Consider the following 25,830-nt stretch of genomic DNA (forward strand, 5'->3'; position numbering starts at 1 on the left):
ACAAGAGAGGAAGAATGATTTATCTTTGGCCAGTTTCCCCCCTTACTCATTGAATTCATAAAATATTTCATGTAGACAATAAGGCAGATTGTGTGATTTTCTCCTTAATGTATCAGAACATGCTTTTTATCCACACTCCTGGGGACAGAACAGAGAGGCACTAAACAATCAATTGTATTTTTTGAGCCCATACTGTATGCAGAGCACTGCATTAAGCATTTGGGAGAGTACAATATAGCAGATTTGGTAGATACATTCCACAGTGAGTTTACAGTCCAAAAGGGGAGACAGTGGTTGGGGGCTGAGGGTAGGGGAACTAACAAGCATACAAACATCCAGATCCAACTGCATAGATGATGCAGAAGGGATGGAGAGTCGGGAAAAGGAAAACAACTTACAACCTCAGGAATGTTTCTCGGACCCCACGTTATCCAGGCAGATAGTTTCTCCCTTGGTGACACCCTCTCAGCTATGGAAGGCAGTGGTGGCATGGACCTAAGATGTGCTGATTGCTCTGCGAGGGAGATCCTAGGATCCTGGCCAGCAGAGCACCCAGAGTGGCTGAGGGAAAGGGAGTTTCAGTTTTCCTGGAACGTAGGCTGGAGGAGTCAGTGGACATTTCTGGCTCTGGGATGTGGGCAGGAGTGAGGTTGGGTGTGTGTACCGCATTGAGACTTCAGGCTGGTGTCCCCTTTCCCCTTCTCAGAGACTGGAGCCCTGGATCCAGATCCTTTTCACCCCCTTTTCTCTCATCCACTGTGGGCAAGTTGCTTAACTTCTCTAGGCTTCAATAACCCCACCAGTTATCTCAGTCCAAACCTCCTGAGTGCCTTCTTTCCCTCCGACTCCCAGCACTCATCCCCTCAGAGGTAGGACCCCAGGCTGAGTTCTCTACATTTTGGAGTCTCGAAGGGGTCCAATCCCAATGCCTCTTATCTGCTCTTGACCCTGGCCTCATGATAGCACTGCAGCCAAGATGGCAGGTAATGATATTCCCTACCAAGAGGAGCAGATGCTGATGATGAGGATGACTGATTGGTGGAGGGAATGGATTGACAGTCCAGAAACCAATGGAAAGTAGCGAAGGATTTGTGCAAGCATGTGCCTGAGAGTGGGATTGGGTGAATGGAGAAAAGATATAAAATGCCAGTTCTGTAGGCAACAGGTGAAGTAGTGTGGCCTGGTGGATAGAGCATGAACCTGGGATTCAGAAGGACCTCGGTTCTAATTCTGGTTCTGCTCCTTCCCTGTTGCCTGAACTCAGGCAAAACTTCCTAGGATCTCAGTTACCTCTCCAGTAAAATGGGGATTGATACTGTGAAACTCAGGTAAGACAGGGACTGTGGTCCAACCTGATTAGCTTGTATCTATCCCAGCATTTAGTACATCCTAATACACTGTTATTTGTTAAGCGCCTACATTATTCACATAATCTGATAACTCTTTTTAGGTGTGGGGAGATGTGCATACAGTGCTATTTTAGAAAAGTGATCTGGGCAGCAGAGAGTAGTATGGGACTGGAGAGGATAGAGACTGTGGGCAGTGCAGCCTAGAAGGAGGCTTGGGCAGTGAAGATATAACATCAGTGTGGTGACAATTTCGATGAGGTGAAGGACTCTTTTGGAGATGTTGGAAAAAGGAACTGATTGGATTTCATGAATGAATGAATGAGGAGTTGCCAGAGAGAAAGGAGTAGCAGATAACTCCAGGATGGCAGACATATGATATTGGAGAGGATAGTGGTATACTGTCAACAGAGATGGAAAAGTTATGGGACAGAGATGATTTGGAAGATGAGAATTTCAGTTTTGACCATGTTTAGCTTGAGTTATTCAAGGGACATCCACAAAGATGTATCCTGAAGGTACCAGTTGATGCAAGACTGCAAAGAAGGAATGAGGCTAATGAGGAAGATTAGGAAGTGATTCTTTTACAAGTGGTTGTTCAAGCCATGACAGTGAATGACATTCCCAAGGGAGTAAGTGTTAACTGAGAATAGAAGACCACTCAGAACTGAGCCTTGAGCATCACCCAGGGTTATGGAAGCTGAGAAACAGGCTGCAAATGAGACCAAGAATGGGACAAGGAGGTAAGAGAATACCCAGGAAAAGACAATGTCACAGAAAGCAAGATTAGATAATGTTTCCAGGAGAAAGTCATGGTCCACAGTGACAAATGCTGTCAGTCAATAAAGGAATCAATCAATCACCCATAGTTATTGAGTGCTTACTATGTAAAGGAGTTAGTAGATACATTCCCTGCCCACAATGAGGTTACAGTTTAGAGGAAGATTAAGACATAGTAGAGTTCATTGTCCCCTCTCAGGATCACACCTGGAGAGTTTTCAGTACTCTACTAGTCTTGGCTATGGGAGGGAGAGTCAAGCAAAGGCATACTAATTCCATTCCTAACTTGGGCAGTGGCTAGCAAGTGGAAAGCAATCTGCTACAAGTCAAAACTCACCTTGCTGGGCAGCAGCGGCATGGGAGAGAATCAAGGGAGAAGATTCAAGTTTACTCCACTGAAGAATGCAATGGTAAACCACTTCTGTATTTTTACCAAGAAAACTCTAGCAATATACTACCAGAACTATTGCAGGTGGAGGAGGGGCATTCTGGGAGAGGTGTGTCCATGGAGTTGCAATTAGTAGCAATGAGAATTAGCCTCATTGCTGATTTGCATTTCTAATCCCCCTAGAGAGAAGCCTCCAGACCTCAGCCCTGTATACATGCTGAGACTCAGGCCAAGCAAGCCCACTAAATATACCCCTTGGACACAGTGGTCTTATGGATTGATCCCTTCACAGTGGAGTGCAGGAGGGGGAAGCCGGGTTGATGAGAGTCAAGGAAGAAACTGAAGGAGAGGAAATGAACGCAACCAGTATAAACAACCCACTTACCACTTTGTTCAGAAACATTTTCATTCTGAACATTTGTCAAAAGGCTTCTTCAAGAGCTAAAAATCCATACTTCTTTCTTTTCATTTATTAGGTAATTTTGCACTTTTTTATCCCAAGAAGAGTACAAATTAGCAGTTTCAATCATTATTCTAATCGTTTTTATTCCTGTTTCAGATCATATGGCAATCATTCAAAGGCCCAGTGGAATAGCACAGTTAAAAGTCTATTACATCCCTAATTTTCTCCCAGTAATCTGTTGATTTGGTGTGTATCCAAGGAATCTGAAAGTTGTTCCCAACCATCTGATGGTTTCTCCTGCAATTTGTTGGTAATAAGGCTTGTGTTGTGTTTCTCACATCTAGAAAAATATGGTTCCCTTCTTCAAGGATATTCCTGTCTGGACTCAGAGATTAATTATTATAATCATAATTTCATATTTAATACATTCCTCTAGTGCCCCATCTTGCACCAGTAATCTGCTATATTAGCCAAGAAAAAGAAAAATACAAAAAAACCCCAACACACAGTATGTGCTATGTTGCTGTGGAAGACTGCTAAATTTGATTTTAGCAAGAGCTTGGTTTCAAAAATCCAATGTTAAGGAAACTTTGTGGAGGGAAAATATCTTATTTTAGAAAAGAAGGGAAACAATTTAGTCAAGAGGTTAATAGACTGAAAAAAATATCATTATATATGGAATAACATTACTAATATACAGTAAAAACATCTGGTATCTTACCATCTGGAAACCACTAGAAACCAGTTTCTCAGTGGTCCTCCATATGTGGACAAAGTTGATTGATCCCTTGTGGAGAAGAACTAGATAGGACCAGGTATGTAGCTTCCCAGCATTTGAATACATTATCTGCTATTCCATTAAACAGCTTCAATCAGTGACCTAAAACTATGGTTAATTTCCTAATCTGCCCCATAAATAGTCCTGTGTCCCCTTGTACACCTTCCACAGATTATGGAGTCAGGTGTACTATATTTTTGAATATCTAAATTCCTGAACCTCAACAAAAGGATTCAAAATACACAAAATGGACATGACCTTACTACACTCTCATCAGATGCCATAATTTGAAAATCCCCTAGAGAATAGTTATTCCTTTTCCATAAATTCTCATACAATTTTTTCTTTACCCTAGCATAACAAGTCCTGGTTAACTCAGCAATAATGAACTCCTTTTTTTCCCATTGGATAAGCCCCATTATATTTTTCTCATAAACATGTTTCAATGCCTAACTTCGTACTAATTGCTTGTACCATTAATTCAGCTGACAGAGCCCTATTTCATTTTTTCTTTAATTTTGAGTTATGCATATTGTATTTAGGGAGACATTGCATGGCTTAGTGGAAAGAGTATGGGCTTGGGAGTCAGAGGTTATGGGTTATAATCCTGGTTCCACCACTTGTCAGCTGTGTGACTTTGGGCCAATCACTTAACTTCTCTGGGCCTCAGTTACTTCACCTGTAAAATGGGGACTAAAAGTGTGAGCCCCAAGTGGGACAACCCAATTATCTTGTATCTTTTCCAGTGCTTAGATCAGTGCTTCGCACACAGTAAGTGCTTAACAAATGTCATTATTATTTAATTTTAAATGTTGGATTGTACTTTACATTCCTGTGCAAACTGGGCCTTGTCATTTTAGGCTTCCCTAACACACTTTCTAGTGTGCATTTTTAGTTTGCAAGTTAACTTCTTTGTTAGACCCCAGGTAGTGATCTTCTAGGAAGCAGGAATAGTCAGAGATTCTTGGGACAAACATCTCCCTCAAAACCTTTATATATGTACCTTTAGAGGTTATATAGTTAGGGCTGCCTTAGACGGATGGAGAGGAAGAGTAATTTCACTATCAATTAATCAATCATACTGATTGAATACCTGAGGGAACACAATAGAGGAAGAACAAATGATCCCTGCCTCTGAGGATCTTATATTCTAACAGGCAAAATTATATTCTGCTTATCCTCTACTGTTAATGTTCACTGTCTATCTGTTTCAAATACCCTGATATCTACTGAGGCTTCTCTATGTATCCTCAGTTTAGTAGGGATTTGATGATGGGATGATTAGTGGTCTGCTGTATGTGTGGAAGTTCTTAGAGAGGCCCTGAGCAAGAGAACCTATAGGATTTGGTGACTGAATAGTGTGGACTGAAAGAGAGAGAGAGGAGTTAGAGATAAAGCCAAGGATGTGGGCATGGACACAGGGAGGAAGGTGATGTTGCCAAGAGTGATGGGAAAGTCAAGGGATAGAAGAAGGTTTGGAAGGGAAGGAAGGGAAGGGAAGGTTGGGAGGGAAGAGGTGGACTTCAATTTGGGATATACTGAACTTGAGGCATTGGCTAGACATCTAAGTAGATGGCAGACTATGGCCTGAAGGCAGAAGGAAAGGTGAGAATTAGAAAATACTCCTGTGATTTGATGGATAGCTGCATATAATAGAAACAGCATGGCTCAGTGGAAAGAGCATGGGCTTGGGAGTCAGAGGTCATGGGTTCCAATCCCGGGTCTGCCACTTGTCAGCTGTGTGACTGTGGGCAAGTCACTCAACTTCTCTGTGCCTCAGTTACCTCATCTGTAAAATGGGGATTAAGAATGTGAGCCTCCCGTGGGACAACCTGATTACCCTGTATCTATCCCAGCGCTTAGAACAGTGCTCTGCACAGAGTAAGTGCTTAACAAATACCAACATTATTACTAAGAGCATAAGCTAAAGTGCTAGAGTTTATTCAGAACCATTTTCTCTTGGATGATTTTGATTCAGAGAATTATTTGAGGTTATGATTAAATGCACAATGGGAATTAATTAGCAGGTGGTCACAATTAAGTAATTTAAGTATTTTTACCTTATAATAATAGTAATGATAATTATGGTATTTTTTAGCACTTACTATATGTCAAGCGTTCTACTAAATGCTAAGATGGATAAAAGCAAATCTGCTTCGACACAATCCCTGTTCCACACAGCGTTCACAGTTTTAATCCCCATTTAACAGATGAGAATCCTGTATCTCAAATGATATACTCTCCAAAAGTTATAGGGAATACTATACTCAGCAAAACAATAGTTGTTCTTATTAAAATGTGGTGTGGTAAAATAATACATTTTTTTATCAGTAGAATTTCATATTCTTAAATTGTCTTATGAAAATAGTGTATGCAACGTATCTTAACTACAGCTTCTCCCCTTCACAATTTGCTATTGGTTCTCTTAGACTGTGAGCCCCATGCGGGCAGGAACTGTGTCTAACCTTTATTTCATCTTTCCATTCATTCATTCACTGAATCGTATTTATTGAGTACTTTCTGTGTGCAGAGCACTGTACTAAGCACTTGGGAAGTACAATTCAGCAATAGAGAGAGACAATCTCTACCCCCATCGGGTTTACAGTTTAGAAGAGGGGAGACAGACACCAAAATAAGTAAACAAGTAACTTGTACCTTCCCTAGTGCTTAGAAGTGTTTGAAACATAATAAGAACTTAACATATACCATCAAAAAAATACCCCACCCAAAATGGCAATTCAACAAAATTGAAAATTATTTCTGCTAAATTGTAAGAGAAGTAATTGGGGAAATTTTTGAGTATAATATAACTTTTTTTAATGGTATTTGTTAAGCACTTACTACGTTTCAGGCAATGGTCTAAGTGCTGGGGTAGATACAAGTTAATTTAAGTTGGACACAGTCCCTGCCCCACATGGGGCTCACAGACTTAATCCCCATTTTACAGATGAGGAAAATGAGGAATAGAGAAGTGAAGTGACTAGACCAAGGTCACACAGCAGACAAGTGATGGAGCCAGGATTAGAACCCCCATCCTTCTGACTCCCAGACCTATGCTCTTATCTACTTGACACTGTTAAAAAGTGTGCTATTATATTTTTACAACAAAATGCCCAAAATCGTGGAGATTAATAGTAAAATGAAGACTGAAGAGCAGCAGGTTTCTGACAGTGCTTCAGAATGAAAAGAGCAAAAATAAAGTAGAATAATGATAATGACCAACTGATATGAAACTGTTATAAACAACAGTTGTGCAATGTGAAATATTGAAGCCACCCTAAGGTACTGCTCACAAAATTATATACTGCATTTACATACTGCATTCTCATTTGGAATTTGGAATTTCTATATTAAAAAAGTGTGGTCCATTATCCCTGCCTTCTAGATATTATATAATGCACCATTAGCAAATATTATATAATGCACCATTAGCAACACTATATTACATTACTGAACTTGTAATATGACTTGTCGTTGATCAGATTCAGTCAGGCCATAATGTAGTTCTTTGAGATAGTCTCTGCACTTTTAGAGGTGCATTAACTCCTTCAAGTTAATAGAACAACAATTACTAGATTATTGCTCCAGGGAACTATATGGTACCATGGTGCCTTAAATATCCTTCTTCTAGAAATCATTTCAGCCTCTATATTTACATTTCCTGAAGTCCTTTCCCCTGCCACCACATGAACCACCATTCATTCATTCAATAGTATTTACTGAGTGCTTACTATGTGCAGAGCCCTGTACTAAGCGCTTGGAATGAACAAGTCGGCAACAGATAGAGACAGTCCCTGCCGTTTGACGGGCTTACGGTCTAATCGGGGGAGACAGACAGACAAGACCAATGGCAATAAATAGAGTCAAGGGGAAGAACATCTCATAAAAACAATGGCAACTAAATAGAATCAAGGCGATGTACATTTCATTAACAAAATAAATAGGGTAATGAAAATATATACAGTTGAGCAGACGAGTACAGTGCTGAGGGGATGGCAAGGGAGAGGGGGAGGAGCAGAGGGAAATGGGAGGAAAAGAGGGTTAAGCTGTGGAGAGGTGGAACAGGTGAGATAAGGTGAGATAAGGTATGGAGGGGAGGGGAGAAGCAGCGTGGCTCAGTGGAAAGAGCACGGGCTTTGGAGTCAGGGCTCATGAGTTCGAATCCCAGCTCTGCCACTTGTCGGCTGTGTGACTGTGGGCAAGTCACTTAACTTCTCTGTGCCTCAGTTCCCTCAACTGTAAAATGGGGATTAAGACTGTGAGCCCCACGTGGGACAACCTGATTCCCCTATGTCTACCCCAGCGCTTAGAACAGTGCTCGGCACATAGTAAGCGCTTAACAAATACCAACATTATTATTATTATTAGGTGAAGGGTGGGGCGGTAGAGGGAGTAGAGGGAGAAGGGGAGCTCAGTCTGGGAAGGCCTCTTGGAGGAGGTGAGTTTTAAGTAGGGTTTTGAAGAGGGGAAGAGAATCAGTTTGGCGGAGGTGAGGTGGGAGGGCGTTCCAGGACCGCGGGAGGACGTGGCCCAGGGGTCGGCGGCGGGATAGGCGAGACCGAGGGACAGTGAGGAGGTGGGCGGCAGAGGAGCGGAGCGTGCGGGGTGGGTGGTAGAAAGAGAGAAGGGAGGAGAGGTAGGAAGGGGCAAGGTGATGGAGAGCCTTGAAGCCTAGAGTGAGGAGTTTTTGTTTGGAGCGGAGGTTGATAGGCAACCACTGGAGGTGTTTAAGAAGGGGAGTGACATGCCCAGATCGTTTCTGCAGGAAGATGAGCCGGGCAGTGGAGTGAAGAATAGACTGGAGCGGGGCGAGAGAGGAGGAGGGGAGATCAGAGAGAAGGCTGACACAGTAGTCTAGCTGGGATATAACAAGAGCCTGTAGCAGTAAGGTAGCCGTTTGGGTGGAGAGGAAAGGGAAAAGCCAGGCAGGATATTGAGCCACACTGACTCCATCCCACACCCCATCCTCTCTTCGATATCAATGCCTAAATTGAGGCTTATTAAATTGGAAAAAGGGAATCATCATTTTGTGAAATCACCTCTAAAATGGTCAGCCTTTGGGAAATTTGCTACAGATGAGGACCTTTGTCAATAAAATTTGGATTAACTTCATGATACTAGCTGAAGCCATGTGACTGATGAGCTTCCTGAGAGAATATTTAGTGCAAAGGAAACCCAGAACTGAGCCTTGCAGCATATCCATATTTAAATGATGAGAGACAGAAGATGAGCCAGGGAATAAAATAAGGAGAAGTCAGAAAGAAAGGAGAAGTATGAAGGGAGTACTGTGTGAGGAAAACCATGATCTGTTTGTATTCAAAGAAGGGGTAGGCATCATGGTCAAAAGTGGCTGGGAGGTCAAAGAGGATTGGAACAAAATATGGCTGTGACGATCACTTCAATTAGCCCTCAAACTCAGAATGGGGAAGAGGACAACCAATCGATCAATTATTTGAGCATTTACTGTGTATAGAGCACCATACTAAGTACTTGGGAGAGTACAATACAACAGAAGAAGCAGCTTAGATGACTGGATATAACATGGGCTTGGGAGTCAGAAGGTCATGGATTCTAATCTCAGCTCTGCCATGTCTGCTGCATGACCTTAGTCAAGTCACTTGATTTCTATGTGCCTCAGTTACCATCTGTAAAATTGAGATTAAGATTGTGAGCCTTATCTGGGACATGAACTGTGACCAACCTGATTAGCTTGTATCTACCCCAGAGCTTAGTACAGTGCCTGATGCATTGTAAGTGCTTAGCAAGCACCTTAAAATAAAAGTACTGATAGACACATTCCTTGCCCACAGGGAGCTTATGATACATAGACTCGTAACTGGAGACACTTCACACTGCAAAAGAAAAACAGATAAAATGATAATGGTGATTGTTTCAATTATAAACTCCTTTAATTTTCTCATTATGGATAAAAAGACACCTATGTAATTGTGAAATGACCCTTCCCCTTTGAGACAGTGTATTTTCTAATTGCCACTTTATGTTTTTCACTTGGGACTGGTTCAGTAATGGCTTTATGTTATTTCATTTTAAAATGTTTTTCTCCATCTCTTATAAAACAAATTACTTTACAAACAGGTTCTTTACCTCTTTTACTACATCATTAATTATGGAAGTGTTAAAAAAGTGCTCTTTCAAATGAAAGGTTCACTGAGGCTTGAATTCCATCTTTCATATGTGAAAACAGGTTTAGTTTGAAGAAAAATCATTTGTTTCATAGAGGCCTTGGTGTGACTGGGTAATTGAAAATATAATAGTATATAGACATTATTGTAAAGCACTATACATTTTCTTCATCTTGAGACTTCAGGTGGGTATAAGCTAAACCAAGAACATGAAATAAAGTAAAGATAATTTTCTGAATTACACTTAAAACAGTCAAACTGTGGACTATTATTTGTCTGACTTCAGAAACCAAGCACTCTATCCACAAATGTTCAAGCGAGACATCAGACACTATACACAGACACATTGTGTTTGTTTCAAGTCTAACAAAGATCAGACAAGCTGATGTGAAATAAAGCCAAAATAAGGAAAAATACACAGGCAATAGATCTAAAATAAATGGAATACATTTGTGCTCCTCCTTTCTAATATATTGCTAATTTATTGGAATTTTGGAATAATAATAATAATAATAATGGAATTTTGTATTCCCCTACACAATGAGCCTCAGGTAGAAGACATGGTAACCAGGGTAAGTGGATTGGGGATTAGTAAATATAGGTGAGATCAATGACAATGTAATGAACTCATGAAGAATGATGTTTTCTTTGAATCTATCCATTTTAATGTATCTGTATGACTCTTAATGATTGTGCATAGCATATATGACCTTATTCTTCTACTAGGGGATAATAAGAAAATAGAAAAGGCAAAGGACAGGCTGGTTTTCAGTTGTACTGGGACCAAAAATAATTAATATTTGCAAATATGTAAAGTTTTTTTGCATGACCTGGAGAGGTACACTGGCTAATTGAGTCCAAACTTGAAAATACATTTGTTTGCCAATCATTCTGATAAGTGAAAATAAAACAGTGAAAATGAAGGAATGCTTATATTCTTTTTAGCCAAGTGCCATCATCAGTAGTATTTAATTGTAAGGTTCAATGTTCCCTAGTTAACTGCTATGATACAATATCTTTTATTTCTTCCTATATAAATAACAGCTACATATATGCCACTTCAAAAGTGTAATAATCATACTCTGACTCACACTGCAAATCTACTACTAGAGAATAAGGGGTTATGCAACTCTCCCCTCACCTGGAATCTCTTTCTTTCTGCAGTCCAAGAAGAAATTTTCAGTACCTTTTTACATATACCTTAATATCAAACCATGAAGAAGAATAACTCTGATTATTAAAGAACAAGCTATCCACTTCTTATGCAATCAGTTCGATAGCATTAAAGTTCTGCTATGCAAGGCACTGTGATGTGTCTTGGAATATAAAAGGTCAGATATTCTGCATGAGGCTAGGGATCTCTTGATTTTTAAAATGCCATGTAAGGTGTAGGAGAACAGAAAAAGTAGTCATTCTCTTCCAAAGAACCAGACTAACTGGAAGACTCACAGGAGTGACACAGGTTCTCTGAATGTACACTCCTGACTAGTGCTTCCTGTCTTTCCTCTTTCAACCTCCTGCCAAATATCAATTAATAATGATAATAATAATAATTGTGGTATTTGTTAAGCACTTAATAAGTGTCAAGCACTGTACCATTAATATCTATCATGGTGGATCAAAAATACTATTAGGTCACAGTTCCCATCCTGTAAGGGAATCTTGTATGGGATTCAAGGAGCACATCGTTCTTCATAAGCTCATTACATTGTCATTGATCTTACCTATTTTTTACCAATCCCCACTCAACTTACCCTGGTTACCATGTCTTCTACCTGAGGGTCATTGCTTAGGGGAATGCAAAATTCCACAGTAGAAGGAAGGGTTAAAATTAGCACTATATCAGAAAGGAGGAGCACAAACATATTCCATTTATTTTAAATCAATTGCTTGACTATTTCTCCTAATGACATTGGAGAGGGAATCTCCATTGTACAGATGAGGAAATTAAGGTACAGGAAAGTTAAGTATTTTGCCCAAGTTTACACAGCAGGCAAGTGGTGGAACTGGGTTTAGAATGTCGGTCTCCTGACTTACAGTCTTGTGGTCTTTCCATGAGACCACATGTTGCTCAATAACTCATGAGGCCACATGTTGCTCAAGCTAATCAGGTCCATAGTCCATGTCCTGCATGGGACTCCCAGTGTCTTAATCCCCATTTTACAGATATGGTAACTGAGGCACAGGGAAGTGATGTGACTTGTCAAAGGTCACACTGCTGACATGTGGTGGAGCCGAACTTAGAACCCAAGACCTCTGACTCCCAAGCCCAGGCTCTTTCCACTGAGCTATGCTGCTTCTCTGGGCTTTATTCTTTATTCTCTGAATAAAGGGTACAAATCCAAGTTCAAGGGTGATGTAGAAAGGAGTGGAAGATGATTAACTGAGGGCTTGCTTGGAGGGTTTTTAATAAGGCTTTTAAAGGGGGAGAGTGATCATCTATTGGATATGAAGGGGGAGGAAGTTTTAAGCCAGAGAGAGGATGAGGGCAAGGGGTCAGTAGCAAAATAAATGAGATCGAGATTCAGTGAGTAGGTTGGCATTAGAGGAGCAAAGTGTGCAGAGTGGGTTATAGTCGGAAATCAGAGAGGTTAGGAGGTAGGGGTAGACAAGGTGATTGAGTGCTTTAAAACCAATGGTAAGGATTTTCAGTTTGAAGCTGAGGTGGACAGGTAACCACTGGAGGTTCTTGAGAGTGGGGAAGTACTGATGGTGTGTATAAAAATGATCTGGACAGGTGAGTGAAGTGTGGATTTAAATGGGGAAAGACAGGAGGCAGGAGGTCAGCAAGGTGACTGAGCAGTAATCAAGGCAGGATAGGATACATGCTTGGAGCAATGTGGATGAAGAGAAAAGTGCAGATTTTAATGTTGTTGTGAAGGTAAAACCAACAGTATTTGGTGACAGATTTAATATGTAGATTGAATGAGACAGTTTGAGAGACAGAAAGTATGGTGGTGCTATCTAAAGTAATAGGAAAGTCACAGAGAGGACAAGATTAGGATGGGAAGATGAGTTCTGTTCTGAACATGTTTGAGGTGTAGGCTGAATATCCAAGTATTATGAGTCTATGTGTATGTATTAACCAAAGCTGAGTACCTGCATAAAACCACTTCTTCCAACATCACATTGCCTCCTCAAGGTTCCTGCTCTCAAAGAACTTACAATTGAAGGTGTTGAACTCAAACTTTCCTTCTTCCTGTAAATCCCTTTTTTAGGCCTATTTGACAAATGGAATATGAATTTTCAGCTTCAGTCACATTGGACAGACTCACTTATCTTAACAGTTCTCACAGTGAATTCTGCGAGCCAGTGCTGTCTCAAGTATGTCACACCTATTCATATGCAAACCCTGAGAGATGGAAGGCAAAAATATGACCCTGTGAAGTGTCCAGCCTAGACCTCCCCCTGTCTCTCCAAGTCAGGTCCAGATCTAATTGTGACCACCCTGATATAGCCAAGCTCTAACAGTGGGAGGGCTGAGGTGCTACTTGCTGAAGCCTTGGCTGTATCAGAGCCAGGAAGAAGCTGTTGCAGGGGGAAGGGGCTGAATTTCTGGCCTTTAATCTCTATCAGATACAGCATGTGGCAACTGGGTAAGTCCACCTCTGAGCAAGACAATATCAACACTCCATTTTCTTGCTAAGAAATCACTTTTAATGGTTTCTTCTCAAATTGCTCACTCATTTTTTTATGGTATTAGTTAAATGCTTCCAATATGCTAGGCACTGTACTAAGCGCTGGGGTAAAGACAAGCTAATCAGGTTGGATATAGTCCCTGTCTCAGGTAGGACTCATAGTCTTAATCCCCATTTTATAGATGAGGTAACAGAGGCATAGAGAGGGTAAATGACTCTCCCAAGATCACACAATAAACAAATAGCAGAGCAGGGATTAGAACGGGGGTCCTTCTGACTCCCACGCCCATGCTCTATCTGCTAAGCCATGCTGCTTTCACTTAGAGGCCATGAATGACCAAGGCCAGCAAAATCAGAACACTGCAAAACATCCCTCTGTATCTTACTAGAGTACAGCAGAACCAATGGCATCTCAGGACAAGTGCAAATGATAAATGGTATTGCAGTAAAATGTTGCTAATGAAAAGCTGTGTACTGTAGTCATCAAAATGCTTTGAAATTATGGAGTAACTATGCCAAATCCTCATTGGTGTGGACAACCTGAATTGGTCATATCAGCCAGTCTTTCATAGTATGGAAAATAACATTTACTAGCTCCTTCAATGATCAAAACTGAGAAATATTTCCAAGGCCGGTCACTCCTAGCTACAAAATCAAAGGCAGACTTCCAGTGCCTAATCAACTCTGAATCCTTTGTTAAGGGTTCACACCAAGCTTTAACTATTCAACACCTTTTAAATTGTGGAAAAAGACTTGGACTTTCACTCTGCAAAGAAACCCACTTCTCATCTTACCAACATTCATTTATCCCAAATTCAATACATCTAATTAAAACTCTGTAGGAACAATACTCAGTGGTCAATAAGGACCTACAGGATCATATTAGGATAAATCTTTTTCCCTAGTTTGCTTAGGATACAAGAGTAAGATGAACTACTGTGTTTAAATAGATTCCAGCCACAGAGGCTATCATAGTAGCCTTATGGAAAAACAAGTTTTTGCAAGGTTCGATCGTATTTTTCCTGCCTTAAGGATTTAACACTGTAGAAGAATCTATATGCAAAGCCACAAGGTGAAAATTCCAGTATTTAAAATCTGTATGTGGTAACTGACAAGTGTAGGGCCATTAAAGATTGTGAAGGGGGCCGATATCTTTAGAATGCATTAATTCAATGGTCTTTCAGCCAAATCCATATAGCTCAAAACTGCCTCCCTATCCAAAAAATCTTTTTTCTTGAAACACAATTCACACCTTCAACTCCAACCTCTCCACTTAACTGAATTCCCTTTTTATCAATCTCATAGCACAAAACCAGAGCCCTGGATCACACAACATACTACTTCTGCTACTGTGCGTGAACTGAAGAGCACTGCTGGCTGAAACCCATCCACCTTGAACTCACTCTCACTCGGTAATTGCCCTTTCCTCTGCTCAGCAATAATACTTCTACTCCCTTATTGCCTTCTACACTCATTGACCACCCTAGCAGTTTCAGACCTTAAACTCTCTCTTCAAGCCTTCTGTCTTCCCCTTGTCTTCCTCCTATCTCTTGCCTTTGATGACCTTGTCATCTATTTCATTAACAAAATTGAAACAATCCAAAGTCAACTTCCTAAAATCTTCTCCTATACCTCATGTCCCTTTATTGATGCCTCATCTTTCCCTACAGTGTCTCAAGAGATCTGCCTCCTTTAGAAATATATCTCCTAAACCTGCACCTCTGATGGGAAGAAAACTGGGAGAGAACAGTGTCAGTGAAACTAATGTTAGTATTTGCAGAAGGAGGGGGTGGATTGCACTTTGCACATTATTAAAGTGCCTGCTTCCTCTTTCGCTTCCTCCTTGAATGACATCTTCACTCTTCAATGGTTCCTTCCCCACTGCTTTCAGACATGCTCATGTATTCCCTATCCTAAAAAACTCCCCCCTTGGCCCCATATCACCTTTCAGTTATCCAATTTTCTTTCTACTATTCCTTTTTAAATTCCTTAAATGAGTCATTTAAAACCTCTGTCTCCAACTTTCTCCTCAACCACCTGTAATCATGCTTCTGCCTCCTCCATTCCACAGAAACCTTCCTCTCCAAAGTTACCAATGACTTCCTTATTTCCAAATCCAATTAACTCTACTCCAGCCTAATTGGTGTAATTAGCTACTTTTGACACTGTGGACCACTCCCTTCTTCTGGAAACCGTGTCTAACCCAGGTTTCACTGACACCTCCCTCCCAGTTCTCTTTCCATCCATTTGGCCTCTTGGTCTCTTTGTCTGGCTCCTCCTCTGCCTCCTACCCTCTACTTCTGAGTAGGTCCCTCAAGTGGGTTCTAATTCCAGCTCTGCCACTTGTCTGCTGTGTCAAGTCTCTGGGCCTCAATTACCCCATCTGTGAAAATGTGGATTGAGACTGTGAGCCCCATATTTGACAGGAATTGTGTCCAACCCAATTTGGTTGAATCCACCCCAGAGTTTAGTACAGTGCCTGGCACATAGTAAGTGCTTAACAAATACCATCATAATCATAATAATCTAGTCTTCATTTTCACCACTTTCCTTGGTGAACTCAGATTCAACTACCATCTATACACAGTATTTGTTAAGCACTTACTGTATGCCAGGTACTGTACTAAGTGCTGAGGTAGATGCAAGATAATCAATTTGAACAATAGACCTTGTCCCAAATGGGGCTCGCAGAGGGAGGAGGATTTAATCCCCATTTTACAGAGGAGAAAACTGACGCACTGAGAAATTGACACAAAGGTCACAAAGCAGACAAGTGGTGGAACTGGGATTAGAAACCAGGTCCTTTAACTCCCAGGCCTGTGCTTTTTCCACTAGGCCACACTCCTTACCCTAAACATGGGTACTAAAGAGTCTGTAAATATATTAATGAAGTTAGTTAAAGAGATTCAATCAGTTTGGTTCCTGATGACATCTTTCCGGTTGGAAATTCTTTCAAGACTTCAGATACCACTAATAAAGCCATAGCTGCTATGCAATGATGTGGAATTATTTATTTTGACCACTTTAGTTGTAAATATTTTCATATTTGTCTCTCCCATTAGAGTTCAAATGAAGTAGCGTGGTCTAGTGGATAGAGCACAGGCCTAGGAGTCAGAAGGCTCTAGAACCTAGTCCTACTTCCATAACTTGTTGCTGTGTCATCCTGGGCAAGTCACTTAACTTCTCTGTGCCTCAGTTATCTCCTCTGTAAAAAAGGTTTTAAGACTGTGAGCCCAATGTGGGATAGGGTAGTGCCTGACACATAGAAACCGCTTAACAAATACTACTATTATTACTATTTGGGCAGATCATGTGTTATTCATTCATTCATTCATTCATTCATTCAATAGTATTTATTGAGCGCTTACTATGTGCAGAGCACTGTACTAAGCACTTGGAATGTACAAATCATTACTCATTACTAATACAAATGTCCTCATTACTAGTAAGACTATTATTACACCATAAGCTCCTGGAAAGTATGAATTGTATCTGCCAACAATATTATACTCTTCCTAGTGTTTAGCACAGTGTTCTGCACAAAGTAAGCATTCAATAAATGTATTGTTTAATCCAGCTTCTACTACAGATTCCTAATTTCCTAAATTAACTTTACTTTTGGCATTGGGATGACCGTACTTGCCTAGATTTTAACGAGTGAATATTTCAGAAGCCATTACCTGGAAAAAAAACTACCAATGAAGTAAACTTTCCTCAGAAATTAGAAGTCAAATAGTGAAACTGGAAATGGTTGCATTTTAAAACAGTTAAAGCTTGAATCTTTGGGAAAAAATCAACTTTATCCTTGGTATTAAACATTAGAAAAGTTCCAAATGGAACCTACATTTGATTTTGGCAAAATGGATGAATAATTTGTTGTCAGAACAAGGTGGTGAGAAAAAGCATCATCAGGCAGTCTGCTCAGGAACCTAGTTGCTCCTGCGGCTATCACTTTTTTCTTTCTTTACAATTATGTTATTCTTTTTTTCCATTTAAGACCTGGTGTTTAAAGTAGAAAACATAATGCTTAGATTGCATACCAATGCCTCCAGCAGCACCCCAGGAACATTTACAAGAAAGGAAGAGAGGCTTTTTCCTGCACCTTTAGTCATTATATCTTGACATTCTAATTCATTGTCAGTACAAATATGAACCCAGCATTGTACAGAACCCTATGTATTCCATTATTATTAAGAGAAGCAGCATGGCTCAGTGGAAAGAGCCCAGGCTTGGGAGTCAGAGGTCATGGGTTCAAATCCCGGCTCTGCCACTTATCAGCTGTGTGACTGTGGGCAAGTCACAACTTCTCTGTGCCTCAATTACCTCATCTGTAAAATGGGGATTAACTGTGAGCCTCACATGGGACAAACCTGATACCCTGTATCTACCCCAGTGCTTAGAACAGTGCTCTGCACATAGTAAGCACTTAACAAATACCAACACTATTATTATTATTATTGTTATTGTTGTTGTACTTTGCTTTGCTTTAATTCATCCCTGCTACCTGATTCCATTTAAATTTTAAATTTTTTTTAAGTTCAGAAGCAGGTAAAATATAAAGTAAGGTGCTCTCTAATTATTAACAGCAGTCAGCTGACAGTTCTCTTTGAGCTGTTTTAAAAACTCTGTTATACTGTACTCTCCCTAGCACAATTAGAACCCAGGTTTCTGACTACCAGTCCCATGCTCTTTCTTCTAGGCCAGGCTTCTTCTCAATGTAGTGCATGCTCACTTATCCAAACTCTAAAGACAGCAAAAGAAATCAGGCCTTAGACTGGGGAAGAAAAATCATAGATTCTGCATCTTTTTGTCAGAATTTATAGATAACTGCTACCTGTGGGAGAACTCAGTCCTTCCTTCTACACAAATTTTGATTCAGTTTTTTGTTTCTTTGAAAGTCATTTTTTCCCCAGATTTATACAACTCCAAATAATCCTCAACAATAGAAAAACAGTACTGCACATATTACTTTACAGAAGAGAAAGCATATTTATAGTCCACTAAACTGTAAAATTCTTGTGGGCAGGGATCAGGCCTGTCAACTTTTTTGTGCTCTTAGTAAGGGCTCAGTAAATACCATGGATTGATTTGTACTTTTTTTCTGGAGACACATATTCCTAATGCTGATTCAGAGAGGACACTGGGTATCCAATTTACAGATTACTCAGGTACTTGGTAGATGGCATCTCCTGAACTGAAGTCCTTGCTTTGAATGGCACATGCCTGCTGTGCTGTGTGATCTTGGACAAATCATTTAAGTTCTCTGTGTCTTAATAATAATAATAATAATTATAATATGGTTAAACACTTATTATTTTCCAGGCACTATATTAAGCGCTACAAGCTTGTGGCTACAAGCATATTGTGTTGGACATATTGTCCTGCATGGGGTTCACAGTGGTTCACACCACTTTACAGATGAGGTAGCTGAAGCATGGAGAAGCTAAGTGACTTGCTCAAGGCCACACAACAGACAAGTGGCAGAGCTGGGATTAGAACTCACGACCTTCTGACTCGCAGGCATCTGCTCTAACCATTCCACCATGCTGCTTCCCTTAGTTTCCTCATCTATAGAATGAGATGGTCTGTTACTTGAAGACCTCAATCCTGAGATAAGGATTGTTCTAATCTGATTACCTCCTATCATTCCCAAAATTTAACAGAGTGCTTGGCACATAGTAAAGGCTCAGTAAATAGCACAATTATTATTATTTTTGGAACTCTCATGATAATCAAGTCTCCTATCAGGAATGGTGAATGAGCCTTGACCCTGGTTTTAGAGTCAAAAATCTCTGGAGAGGAAATGATTAAAGAGCTCGTGGTTTTGTGCAGTGTCAGTCACATTATCTCATCCCTGCCAACTCGTGCCTGTCTTAAACTGAGCTCTGAAGAAGAGGGAGACAGGGAAATGACTCAGAGAGAAAGTTTGATACACGACAAGGAAAATTCATCATCCTTGGGAAGAGGTAGAAGTAGCAAATGAAAATAAGTTCCAAAAGGCTAGTTAGAATTTCTCAAGTTGCATTCCATGGGTACTAAGTACTCCCATGGTACTGTGAGAGTTCCTCCAGTCCTAGTTCTGGGTCTCCCTTTTTTTCTTTTTAAAGTTTGTATTTGTTAAGCACTTACTATGTTGCAGGCATTGTTCTAAGCGCTGGGGTAGATAAAAGATAAATCAATTGGGCACAGTTCCCATCCTACATGGGACACACAGTCTTAATCCCCATTTAACAGATGAAGCAACTGAGGCACAGAGAAATGAAGTGAATTGACCAAGGTCACATAGTGACAAACGGCAGAGTTGGGATCAGAACCCAAGTCCTTCTGTCTCTAAGGCCTGTGCTCTAGCCACTGGACCATGCTGCTTCTCTCCCTTCTATTCTCCATCTACACCCACTGCCTTGTAGAACTCATTCAATCCCATGGCTTCAACTAACATCTCTACGCAGATGCTTCCCAAATCTACCTCTCCAGCCCTGACCTCTCTCCTCCTCCACAGTCTCTCATTTCCTCTTGCCATCTCCTTTTGGATTTCCTGTGGACTCCTCAAACTAACCTGTTCAAAACAGAACTCCTCATCTCCCCACTCAAATCCTGTCCTCCTTCTGTCTTTCCCATCACTATAGACAACACCACTATCCTCCATGTCTCCCCAGTCTGTGATTTTGACATTATCTTTAATTCATCTGTCTCATTCAACCCATATATTCATTCTGCCACAGTAACTCCTATCAATTAGTAACTCCGTAATATCACCAAAATCCACCCTTTCTACTCCATTCAAACTATTATGCAGATCCAAGCACTTATCCTATCCTGACTTTACTACTGCATCAACTTTCTTGCTGATCTTCCTGACTTCAATCTCTCCCCACTCTAGTCTAGACTCTGCTACCCAGATCACTTTTCTATAAAGAAGTTTGGCCCATATAGTCTCAATCTTCAAGAAAACTTAGGGGTTACCTATCCACCTCTGAATCAAATGGAAACTCCTTTCCAATAGTTTAAAGCAAACGATCACCTCATACCCTTCTACCTTCTCTGATTTCCTACTATAACCCAGCCTGCAAATTTCACTCCTCTAATGCCAAGAGACTCACTGTACTTTCATCTCATCTATCTCACCACCAACCCCTTGCCCCTGTCCTCTCTCTTCCCTGGAATTCCCTCCCACTTGGTATAAGATACTCCACCACTTTTTCCACCTTGAAAGCCTTACTATCATCACATCTCATGAGTTGTTAAGCCCTCATACTCACTATTCCCTCTCCCTTCTAACTCACCTATGCCCTTGGATCTTTATCCTTTACCCTTTAAGCACCTTTAAGCACTTTGTACCTATCTGAATTTATTTTAACATGTCAGCCCTTCTAGACTACAAGCTCCTTATGGGCAGAGGCAGTGACTACCATCTCTCATTTATTGTACCCTCCCAAGTGCCTAGTACAGTGTTCTGCTTAGAGTAAATGCTCAGTACATATTACTGATTGACTGATTAGCTTATTTAATATATGACCCAAAGGAATATGGCAAGATTGCCATGTGGCCTAATGAAAAGAGCAAAGACCTGGGAGTCAGAGGTCCTGGCTTCAAATTCTGGTTTTACCACTTGGCTGCTGCTGAGTCACTTTACTTTTCTGTGCCTCAGTTTCCTCATATGTAAAATGTGATACAATATCTGTTCTTCCTATTACTTGGACTGTAAGCCTTACTGGGACTGAGACTGTGTCCATTATGGTTCTTAGGATAGTTCTTTGGATAGTGTTTGCATCTTGCAAGTACTCAAAACATACCATTATTATTATGGAATTATTATATTATTATTATGGAATTATTATATTATTATAATTGTATACAATATGTATTATATTATATATATATTATTATAATTATTATTATAACAAGAAGGTGTGGGAGGTCTGAGAATTGAAAGAATCAAACAAAAGATTATGAGTAGAAGTTTTTCTTCTGAAATACAATGGCTCCACTGAAGGGTCAGGGTCATGGGAGATACAGATAATGGGGAACAGGAATAATGAAGGACAAGGATAACGAGGAACATGGTTAATGGGATCCTGGACAATGGTGTGACTGGGAAAAAGTAATACTACAGGACTGACCTGAATTTTTCCTGGTTATTCACTGCTTTTCAGATCTGATACTGTCTGTTAATACTCCACTAAGGGTCACGGTACAAGTTCATATCTTCCCAATATTGCTGTTAAAGCTCCTGAGTAATCACCTTGCTAATGGCCATTTTGGGGTTCTTGCAGTTGGAGAAATGCTGGCATTTGTATATAAAGATTTAGTACAGCGAAATACAGGCAGTTCTAGCCTTAAAATACCTCTACTTAAATCAAAGGCACTTGCTACATTTCATTCATTCATCCATGTCATAGCACTGATTTTAGTCATGACGTTAATTGTGTTAATCACTGTACTAATCAATCCATCAGTGGTATTTACTGAATGCTTACTTTGTTCATAGCTCTGAACTAATTACTTAGGACAGCAGAGTTGGCAGATGTGATCCTTGTCTAAAAGGGGCTTTCAGTGCTTGTATGAATTACAGGATACTGTTCAGGCATGGTTCCTGCTCTCAAAGAGGTTAAAATCTGAGTTGGAAGAGGACAGACAAATGGAAGACATGAATTATAGGCAAAAGGAGCAATTCCAAATACAAGAATACAAAATAGATGAAGAATACGAGGAGGTGACAAGTGTCTCTAGGCTATGTTCCTTCTCTCTATATAGATGTCATCCTCAGCAGCACCACTGTTATTATCAGTGGTATTTATTAACTGCTTGCTCAATGAAAAACAATGTTTTAAGCACTTGGGAGAGTCCAATACAGAGCAAAGACCTCCAGCTTTTTCTCTGGACCATTTTCCTACTGCAGTCTCTTGACTTCCTCCCTTGCTCACACCTTCAAGCTTTCAAATTCTATTCTTCACCCCTCACTGTCATCCACTGGGCTCTGGGCACAATTTAACCATTCTCAGGCTACGACCATTCTGATCTCCTTAAACATTTTGCTGATTCAAAGAAATAATTCCTAATCATTTGCATGACTTCTTTTTTTGTGATCTTTCAGCATATGGTAATTCAACGACTTCTGATGATATTCTCAGTCTATTCAGTTGAATTTCACATAGAACAGAAAGAGTACAGTTGTATCAAAGAGTTGAATCAGGACTAGTCCTAGTACATACCCCTGCTTCACCCCATTTATAATAGTCTGACAAGGCTTTTCAGAGCCTAATGATGCAGGGTGAATTCTTACTGTGTGACTTTGGGAACATCATTTCACTTCTCCCTCAAGACTGTAAGCTCATTATGGGCAAGGAACAAGTCTGCTAATTTTGTTTTATTGTTCTCTCCCAAATGCTTAGTACAGTGCTCTTCACATAGTAAGTGCTCAATAAATACCATTGATTGATTGATTGATGAGACCATCTAAATCAAACCTGAATATGATCATTGAGTAGCTAGACTTTCAGGATAGCCAAACTTTTTCAAATCGCCAAAGCTCCAGGTCTACTTATGGATTAAGTGTTTTTTGTTTTGAGTTATGGTCCATGAATCAAGTTATTGATGTTCTGTGCAAGTTTTTTGTACCTGTCATGCATGAGCTATCTCATTTGCTATGCCTTATCAGGTTGCAAATCTCGTACAGTATATGGCTGGCAATGTCGTTCAGTCCTCCACCCAAGAGGATCTTGCGAGAATCATGCCAGCAAAAGAGGACTGTGAGAGCCCATGACAGTTTTCGCAGTCAGCTTTCTCACATTTCTCCTGAAGATGGAGATGATGGTGGCATCATTTTCATTGAAATCTTGTTGCGTTTACTCAGTGTTCCATATGTTATGGAAAAGTTTCTGAAATTGTTAGATTGAGAGGAAAGATACCACAAAGTTTCAGATGGTAGGGCAATACCAGTGCTTTTGTTAGCAGAGATTGTACAATGCAAAAGGAACATGCTAAGAGATTGAAGAGGGCTCAGATTTGGTTCCAATGAATGAATGAATGAAATGAAACAAGTCTGTCATTCTCTATTTGCAGATGTCTCTTTCTCTTTCTTATAAGTGAAAAATGTAACAGGAATTGTCCTATAAATAACAGAAATTTTGGTCAACTATGAAATGATTACAGTACATAGAAAGCATAGATTTCTGCTACAAATTAGATTGGCATAGTGGACAAATGCTTGCATGCATAATTTTTAATAGACAAACATAGTCTCATTCCTGAAGAGGGTCCTTGGTCAAAAAAGATAGTGGGAAATTACAGGTTTTCTGTGTTTGCTTCCCAGTCCCAGAAAATACATTTATTTTCATGCATGCTTGGAAAAACCTTCTCAAGCCATCATATTCTATAGTCTTTTTGGGCCTTCAACTATGGGTTATGGCCTTTTAGCCATAGTTTGTGACTAATTGATTGACTGATTGAATACTAGTTGCTTGCTGCAGTTTTCTCACCAGTTGATGTCTCTGGGGTTTCTATGAACTTTGATTCTTTTCAAGATTCTCCCCATCTTCAAAGTCCTATTAAAATTAGATCTCCTCCAAAAGGCCTTCCCTGTCTATCCCCTCAGTTCTCCTAATGTCCTCCCTTCTGTACCCCCTGAACACTTTGATAGTTACACCACTCTCAGCTCCACAATATAAAATCTTATTTTCTGCCATTTACTGTTTATCTAATTTATTTTAATGCCTGTACCCTCCTCTAATCTGCATGCTCCTTGTAGGCAGAGATCATATCTTCCAACTCTATTATATTGTACAGTGCTTATTCCAGTGCTCCACACACAATAAGTGCTCAATAAATATGACTGACACTGATTGAGCTTCACTTCTCCAGGTCACATCCATCCAACCTCCGTAACACTTAGGTTTTTACTTGTCACAGAAAGGTTTCTGTTTTCTTCAGATCCTTTATAGCTATGTCTTCAACCTTTTCCAATCAAACATTTTATTATTCCTTTTTGTGCCTTCTGATTCATCAATGACACAGTGGATTGCAAGCTCCTTGAAGGTGAGGTCATAGGTCTTACTTATTTGCATGATGTCTGTATATAATAGAAAATACAATTGATTGATTGAGAAGCAATGAGGTTTAGAGAAAAAAAATCATGGGCTTGGGAGTCAGAGGATGTGGGTTCCAATTCTGGGTTTCCAACTTGGTCAAGTCACTTAACTTCTTTGTGCCTTTGTTTCTTTGTCTGTAAAATGGGCATTAAATAACTGTTTTCCCTCCTACTTAAACTGTGAGCTCCATGTGAGACTATGTCTGGTCTGACTACCATGTATTCATTCATTCATTCAATGGTATTTATTGAGCACTTCCTGTGTGCAGAGCACTTTACTAAGTGCTTGGAAAATAGAGGAGCAGCGTGGCTCAGTGGACAGAGGATGGACTTGGGAGTCAGAGGTCATGGGTTCTAATCCCGACTCTGCCGCTTGTCAGCTGTGTGACTTTGGGCAAGTCACTTAACTTCTCTGTGTCTCAGTTATCTCATCTGTAAAATGGGGATTAAGACTGTGAGCCCCACGTGGGACAACCTGATCACCTTGCATCTCCCCCAGCGCTTAGAACAGTGCTTCACATATACTAAGCGCTTAACAAATACCGTCATCAATATCATTATTACAATTTGGCAACAGATAGAGACAATTCCTATCAACAATAGGCTCACAGTCTAGAATCTATCCCAGTGCTTAGTAATAATAAATGTTTTACTAATCTTATTAAGTAGTTCTTCTTTAACCATTCTTTCATTCCATATGACTTTCTTGTTTTAAATTAATAATCAGAGCATATTTTTCATAAGCTTTACTTACATCTCTTATTTTTATCATGTTTGTTTTGTTACAGAGAAAACTCTTTAGCTATAACAAATACAATACAATGCAAGTTAAGTCAAGTGTATCTTCATTGTATTTTCCAAAGTATATGTTTTTCATCATCACATCTGGGCACTCTGCAGAGGGGAAACATAATTAAACTAGAATTGGGCCCAGTGGCCTAGAAAGAAGAAACCAATCTGCCCCAAAATATAATTCAAAAAAAATGTAAGAAGAATGAGTGATAAAGACAAAATTTCATAAAATAAACTAATGAGAAATGAGGACCTTGAAGTGTGTATTATACACCTTCAGTTTAAAAAGTTATGCTACTGATGGTTGATTAGTTCTATTTGTGTGAGCAAGTCTTCCTGACAACACTGATGTGGGATTACATACCTTTCTACATTGCTTCACTAATGAATTTGCTCCACATTGGTCCTGCTTCTGTTTTGGACTCTGATTCCCTACATCCTCATCTTCACAAAGACTTTGGTCTATGAGGGAAAAT

At 40.0% G+C, this 25,830-nt stretch overlaps 1 non-coding gene across 1 annotated transcript; it reads left to right on the forward strand.

Annotated features, from left to right (window-relative positions):
• Nucleotides 1-2,315: 2,315 nt before the first annotated feature.
• On the forward strand, nt 2,316-2,453 carry LOC114814873. The gene has a single exon (XR_003762669.1). It is a non-coding gene; the product is annotated as a small nucleolar RNA SNORA7 (small nucleolar RNA).
• Nucleotides 2,454-25,830: the final 23,377 nt, after the last annotated feature.

This window comes from Ornithorhynchus anatinus, chromosome 10 (genome assembly GCF_004115215.2).
Source record: "Ornithorhynchus anatinus isolate Pmale09 chromosome 10, mOrnAna1.pri.v4, whole genome shotgun sequence".
NCBI lineage: Eukaryota > Metazoa > Chordata > Mammalia > Monotremata > Ornithorhynchidae > Ornithorhynchus > Ornithorhynchus anatinus.